This window comes from Fukomys damarensis, unplaced genomic scaffold (genome assembly GCF_012274545.1).
Source record: "Fukomys damarensis isolate Sample0158 unplaced genomic scaffold, DMR_v1.0_HiC HiC_scaffold_3, whole genome shotgun sequence".
NCBI classification, from domain to species: Eukaryota; Metazoa; Chordata; class Mammalia; order Rodentia; family Bathyergidae; genus Fukomys; species Fukomys damarensis.
This window is the reverse complement of record NW_022900915.1, coordinates 13481073-13487136: the sequence shown is the minus strand read 5'-3', so window position 1 is coordinate 13487136 and position 6064 is coordinate 13481073. Positions and strand designations below refer to the sequence as shown.

Below are 6064 nucleotides of genomic sequence, written 5' to 3'. Positions count from 1 at the left end.
TATATTGGGGGGGTACCAGGGATCAAACTTGGGTCCTTGCGCTTGTGAGGCAGGCACCAGAACCACTGAGCTAAATCCCCGGCCCAAGGGGCTATTTTTTTTAATGAATGTTTTGGAACTTGACACCTAAATTTATTCTAATCTCAAATGGTTTATATCTGTAGAAGGTTTTGAAATGACAATAAAGATGTCATTTGAAAAATGAGTTTCCTAGGGAAGATATAAAAGATTGATAATTTTTGGCTGACAGATTACACTATTCTTGACCATGAGATATCTACATAATATGCAACATACATAATGAGGAGGGCAGCATGTGTAACTTAATATATGTCACAAGCATCATATGGTAAACAGTACAGTGTGGTTAAATAGACTACAAAGAAAAGACTACAAGGGTCAGGGGTCTTTTGTTTTTTATCACTATTCCTACAACAGTGCATGTGCCTTTGTTAGAACCAGTTGTTTGATAGTCAGACAGCCCTGTTTTGTTTTTCATCATTTACCCATCCATTTTAAGAACTAGGTGCTGTGATATTCCCCTGTAATCCCAGCTACATGAGATGCTAAGCCAGGAGAAACACAGGTTCGAGGCCAACCTGGGAAACTTAAAGAGACCCTGCCTTAGAACAATAAGAAAAAGAGGTAGAAGTAATATTTCTGTTGGTTAGGTTAGGTGATGAGATTATAGTTTTAAAACACATATATTAAGAGTTGGATTTTTCTCAGCTTCACAGTCCAGTTGTACCCTTCCAACTTTGACTGTATTTGTTCCAGACAAATTTTGAAAGGAAACTTAAAATGTGACTTCATGTGTATACCTACTATAGAAATGTTTAGTTCCCTACACAACTCACATGTACACACACTAGAATCTTTAGACTCTACTAGTATAATCAATAATATCGCTCTCATTTGAAGAATAGTACTTTTTCACAGTAGCATAATTTTTTTTCAGCTTTAATTGAATTTATTGGTACATTTTAGGGATACAGTACAGTTACATTCATTGTTGGGATCTTGTTACAGTAGCATAATTTTTTTTCAGCTTTAATTGAATTTATTGGTACATTTTAGGGATACAGTACAGTTACATTCATTGTTGGGATCTTGTTACAGTAGCATAATTTTTAAAAGACTAGGTTTGAAAATGATAGCTCACTTGAAAGAACTTTATCCTGTAGACTTCTATTCAGAGCCACCATGGTGATGCAAACAGCTTTTGCTTTTATTTTTATTTTATGAGAGTCGAGTTCAAGTGTATTTTTTAGGGAGAAAGTATGGGAGAAATGATTAGACTGAACATTTGCTGTTACTTCAAACTTTTAGCTGAATCTGAGGCCAGGGCGTAAGAAGACCTGGAAGGATCTTCTTTTTCAGCTTTAAGATTATACAGATTCTTTCTGTTGAAGCTTTACATTAACAAGGAAGAGCACTGTCTGCGGCTTTCACCCTTTGTTTCTTACATAGCATTCGCTTCCTGGGATGTCTTTCAAGACTTGGCAGCTGTATTTTATCTTTATTTTGTCATCTGTAACAGGATCTCTCTAAAGACAGACAGATTCATTTTATAGATATGGAAGCAGAGGCCACCTGGGGTTAAGTGGTTTGTCTGCATCACAAGTGAACTGTGTAGAACCAAGGGCAGCACACAGTATCAGGCATATTTCAGGAAATAAAAAGCAGTGCTCGTGTATCTATAACCTTGAAATAATTTTTTTCGATTGGTATGATTTTGAATTTGAGCATGTGCTTGCATTTGATTGAGTTCAGAGATGATATCAAATTCAGCCTTGTATCTCAACTACCTAGTGCTGAGCTGGATTTGACACAGTCACTTGATAAATCTGTGTGGCATGAAGGGAAGTGTCCCAGGAAAGTAACATTTTTCTGGCAAAATGTAGTAGTATTTTCATTTTTAATTATTGAAACACTGATGTTTTTCAGTTACTACACTATTATTCTCTCTTGCCAAAACTTAAAACTCAATGAGCAATGATTTTACCTGAAATTTTGTATTGGTGAGAATGAAGATTTTGGAAATGGAACTGAATATCAGTCTTTGGGTATCTTTTGTCATTTCTTTATGTCTCTATTGGGGTCTGACAACAATGAATAGAATGACTTTTACCACTGTTACAAATACTAATGGCATTTATTACACATTCTGTAAGAGCCACAGAACATGCTAGAGGATGTATACATATTGAAATACTTAATTTGCATAACACACCAGGGAGGTAGGTCTTCTTATTGCCATTTTACCCTTATTGGTATATATTGAGTCCCCTGCCCAAAGTCACACAGCCAGTCAGATAGGGGTAGCAAGGGCTAGTTAATATGGTAAGGAGTTGATGATCAGCCTCCAAAAGCAGTAGTTATTATGGATGATGGTTATAATGCAGGAGCACAAAACACAAAGAGCACACAGCATGCTAGTATGAGTAAGTTTATGAGATCAATTCCCTGCCTGATAGCAAAGACAGTCAGCATAAAAGCTATTTCTGCTTGATGGGAGAGGAAACTTAAGGGTATGTTAGGTGTAAGGGTGTGGGAAGTGCTCACGCTATTCCAAAATTAAAATTGTCCTTTAGAGAATACTACTCTTCAACATTCAGCTATAGGAGTGGAATAAGGAAACAGCCTGAGGCACATTTTATCAATTTCACAATTTACCTAATGTAAGTCTTGATATGCTCTATGATTAAATATTACAAAGAACAGGATAGAACATTCTTCCCTTGCTCTTTCCCTAAGAGAAATCTGTTGCTGTCTGTTGTTCAGGCTTCTGGCCGAATGTGCCATCCCACAGTGTTTCAGCAGAGTGCTGCCAGAGGAGAATAATAGCACTCCCAGTGTTATCTGCTGACACGAAGGACAGGAACACACTTACAGCCTCGTCTTGGCTTCCTGCCTCTTGTTAAGGGACCAAACAGCCAGGCTCACTGACAACCTCCCTGAGACATACTAGCTTACTCTAGCACTATTTAAATCTCTTTGTGTGGTGTTTCTTTCAAGCCTTATATCTTTTAGATCTTATCTTTTGCCCCTTAGACTAATGGAACAAGAAGTATAATGTATTGAGAGGTGGACTTGACCTCTTTTAGACTCCAGCAGGAACAGACTTCAGTCCAAACCCAAACTGAATCCTTTGCCTCTCGGGAGGTGAGAGAGGCTCAGACCTTCTCGATTTCTTGAGACTATGGGTAAATTAAAAAGTAGAGATGAGCTAGCAAAGCAATTGGATATTATTAACTGTTTACTAAAATAAATACTTTTAGCACAGCACAATGTAATGTAACATCAAAACATAGGATTTCACATTCACAGTGTTTATTAAAACTTCATACTCTGTTTCAGGTAGTTTTAGCAAATCACAGGTTACAAGATTAAGGTTGTCTAGTGAGTGTTTTATGTTTTTCAATTTGTAGAATACATCTCTGTTACTGTGTGTATTCTCATTCAAAACTGAGTTTTAGTATCAGAATATGAGGATTTCTGGCAATGTGAATTAATTATTCCACAATTCTAGTTATAATCAGTCCTTCCTTAGAGGCTCTGTCCTTAGAATAAATGCAAGCTTTTATGCTTTGTGTTAATTTTTTAGGTTTCATTTTGATAAACCTAACCTATGTAAGTTTGAGCCCAGACTGGGCAATTTAGTGGCTTAGCAAGACCCTGTCTCAAAACAAAAAAGCAAACAAACAAACAAACAAAACCACCTAACTTAAAAAGCCTAGACCAATGAATTGAATGTGTAAGTTTTTGAAATTTAGAATATTTGCCTTTTAATTGTAAAATCTTTTTATAAAGCATTGCAATTTAAATTATTAGAAACTCTCTAAAATGACTTGTACTCTTATAATCTTATTTTCTTTATTTGCCCTCCCTCCATCCCTCTTCTAGAGTAGATAAGGTTGAAGCAGGACATCAGTTCTGTGCAGACAGCGACCTAATGCCTGTCCTGCTGTGCTAGTACTGGTGTGGAAGTGCTGTCCCTCTGGGCTTCAGTTTTGTATCTCCTAGGTAGGATGATAGGGTTTCATTTCTCAAGTCTCTTTTAGTTTTAAAAGATTGATTTTTCTTAACCCCTCTCTCCATTTTCTGCCTAATTACCCCCAGGTGTGTGTAGGCAGTTTTGCTACTTAGCTCAAGCGTCTTGATCTTTAGATACCCGAGATCTTCCTGCCCCTGTCTTCTGAGTGCTGGGATGACAGAGTGTGTATCAGATCCCTAGAATATTTTAACACCTGAGATCCAAAGCTATTGTCACGGTCCAATGTCAAACAAACCATCTGCTTACTTTACAACCAAAACGAACACGTAATCAGCATAGATTTAGATCTATTTTTGTCTTTAACCTGGTTGTGATAAAATGTTTATTTTGTTGTCATAGTGACTAGTTTAAACCAAGTAAACTCAAATTACTATAAAAATTTAAAAATAAAAGAAAACTAAATTTTTTGGCTCAGTTGCCATGTATAAGTCTGCACTGAAAATTTAGGGCACTAGATGGCAATAAAAGTGCATCACATAACCAACATTTCCTTGGTTGGTCCAGCATTAAAATCCTGGAGATTGAGGCCAAAACAGGTTAATGCATTAGTTAAAGAAACAAAGTCAAATATAATCAGGTGTTAGAGTATTAGCTAATATTCTGAATGTGTTCAGTAACCCAATGCTTGTTGAAAGAAAAGATTATTAAAATAGAAATTAATCTGTCTTACTGTTGAGTATATCTTCAAGCTAGTTCTTGGTGTAAGAATTGGCAATAGACACATACATCCTATCAAATGTGTCTAATTCATATGTTCCTCTCCAGTTTTGGTTTTCACTTTTTAAAAATAGCAATTGTTTGGGATAGAGTTGCCTCGCATACATTATTCATTAATAGAGTAGTATATTCTTCTAAGGAACATGAGCCATAAAACACTGGGGCTCTGAAGTAGAAATGGCTGACTTACTGTAAGCTGTTGGCTGGGCCATTATTGACTGGCAGGCTCCACTGGAAGCACTCTGCGAGTGGATTAGGTTGCCCTGGAAATGCCTTCCTGAAACTCTAATGATGCACTTAAGGGAGCCCTGCGGGACAGGAGTAAAATGTCTCTTAGCAGGCGTGTCTTCCGCCGGGGTCCTCTTGGGATGAACTGGGAGTGGGCAGGGGCATGTCCAAAGAGAGCTCAGTAAGGGAGCAGCTCTAGAAAAGGTTGCAGGTGGTAATGTCTTACAGGTAAGCCAAGGTAAAGATTTAGGGTTAGAAACCGTGAGCTGTCTGTGGGTATAAATGTTTCATTATTCATTTTGAAAGAGCAGCATTAATTCCTGTGCATGACCTGTGTGTGTGTGTGTGTGTGTGTGTGTGTGTGTGATTTATTTATTTATTTGAAGTGATAGGAGCAAGGGAATGGAAGAAAAAAAGGGAAGACATTTGAGTGAATATGATTTTAATCAAAGGATAAAAAACACTTTGTAGCTTGAACATTGGGTCATTCGGTGGGAATTTTTATAAAAACAAATCTTTGGAAGGTAAATGCACGCTTCAGCAGAGAAATTCCTTGCATCTGTAAACGGTTTCTTTGAAGGTTTTTTTTCCAAATGAAAGTCATTTTTGTTTATCTCACGAGTGGGGTGGAGGGGTACTGCTCTGTGTGTGTGTGTGTGTGTGTGTGTGTGTGTGTGCGCGCGCGCTCGCAACCGCCCGCGCGCGTGTGGTGTGGGTGTTCGTGGAGGTGAGGGCAAGAAAGAAAAGGTTGGAAACTCAGGACAGGACAGGGAGGAAAGAGGCTGCCGCGCGGGTCTCCGCCCTGAGCCCTGCGCGAGCGCCAGGAAGTCGCGTGCTCCCTGCCTAGCTCGGCGTCCCCTCAATCCTGGCAACCTGTCACCACCCAGGAGGACGTGACTCGGAGCTGCCTCCGCGTTCTCCAAGCCATATTCCTTTAAGATGATGTAATAGTCATTTCCCTGGATGGTTTCTTGCCTGCACTGCTGAAACAACAGCATCGAACTGCACCGGGAACTGTGGAACCACCCAGCTCCGCCGGAGGAGCAGAGCCCCGAGCCCCCG

The 6064-nt window shown here is 38.9% G+C and overlaps 1 protein-coding gene across 3 annotated transcripts in view; it reads left to right on the top strand.

Annotated features, from left to right (window-relative positions):
• The window catches only part of Kctd16 (potassium channel tetramerization domain containing 16), a 284549-nt gene that overhangs the window by 25442 nt on the left and 253043 nt on the right, over positions 1-6064 (top strand). Inside the window, exon 1 of one of the 3 annotated variants that reach the window (XM_033766879.1) lies at positions 5186-5230. The exons of 1 other annotated variant lie outside the window; for it this stretch is intronic. The gene's annotated coding sequence lies outside the window, so the exon portion shown is untranslated. Of the gene's footprint in view, positions 1-5185; positions 5241-6064 lie in introns of those variants that run through there. One more of the 3 variants, XM_033766883.1, reaches the window with a different exon arrangement.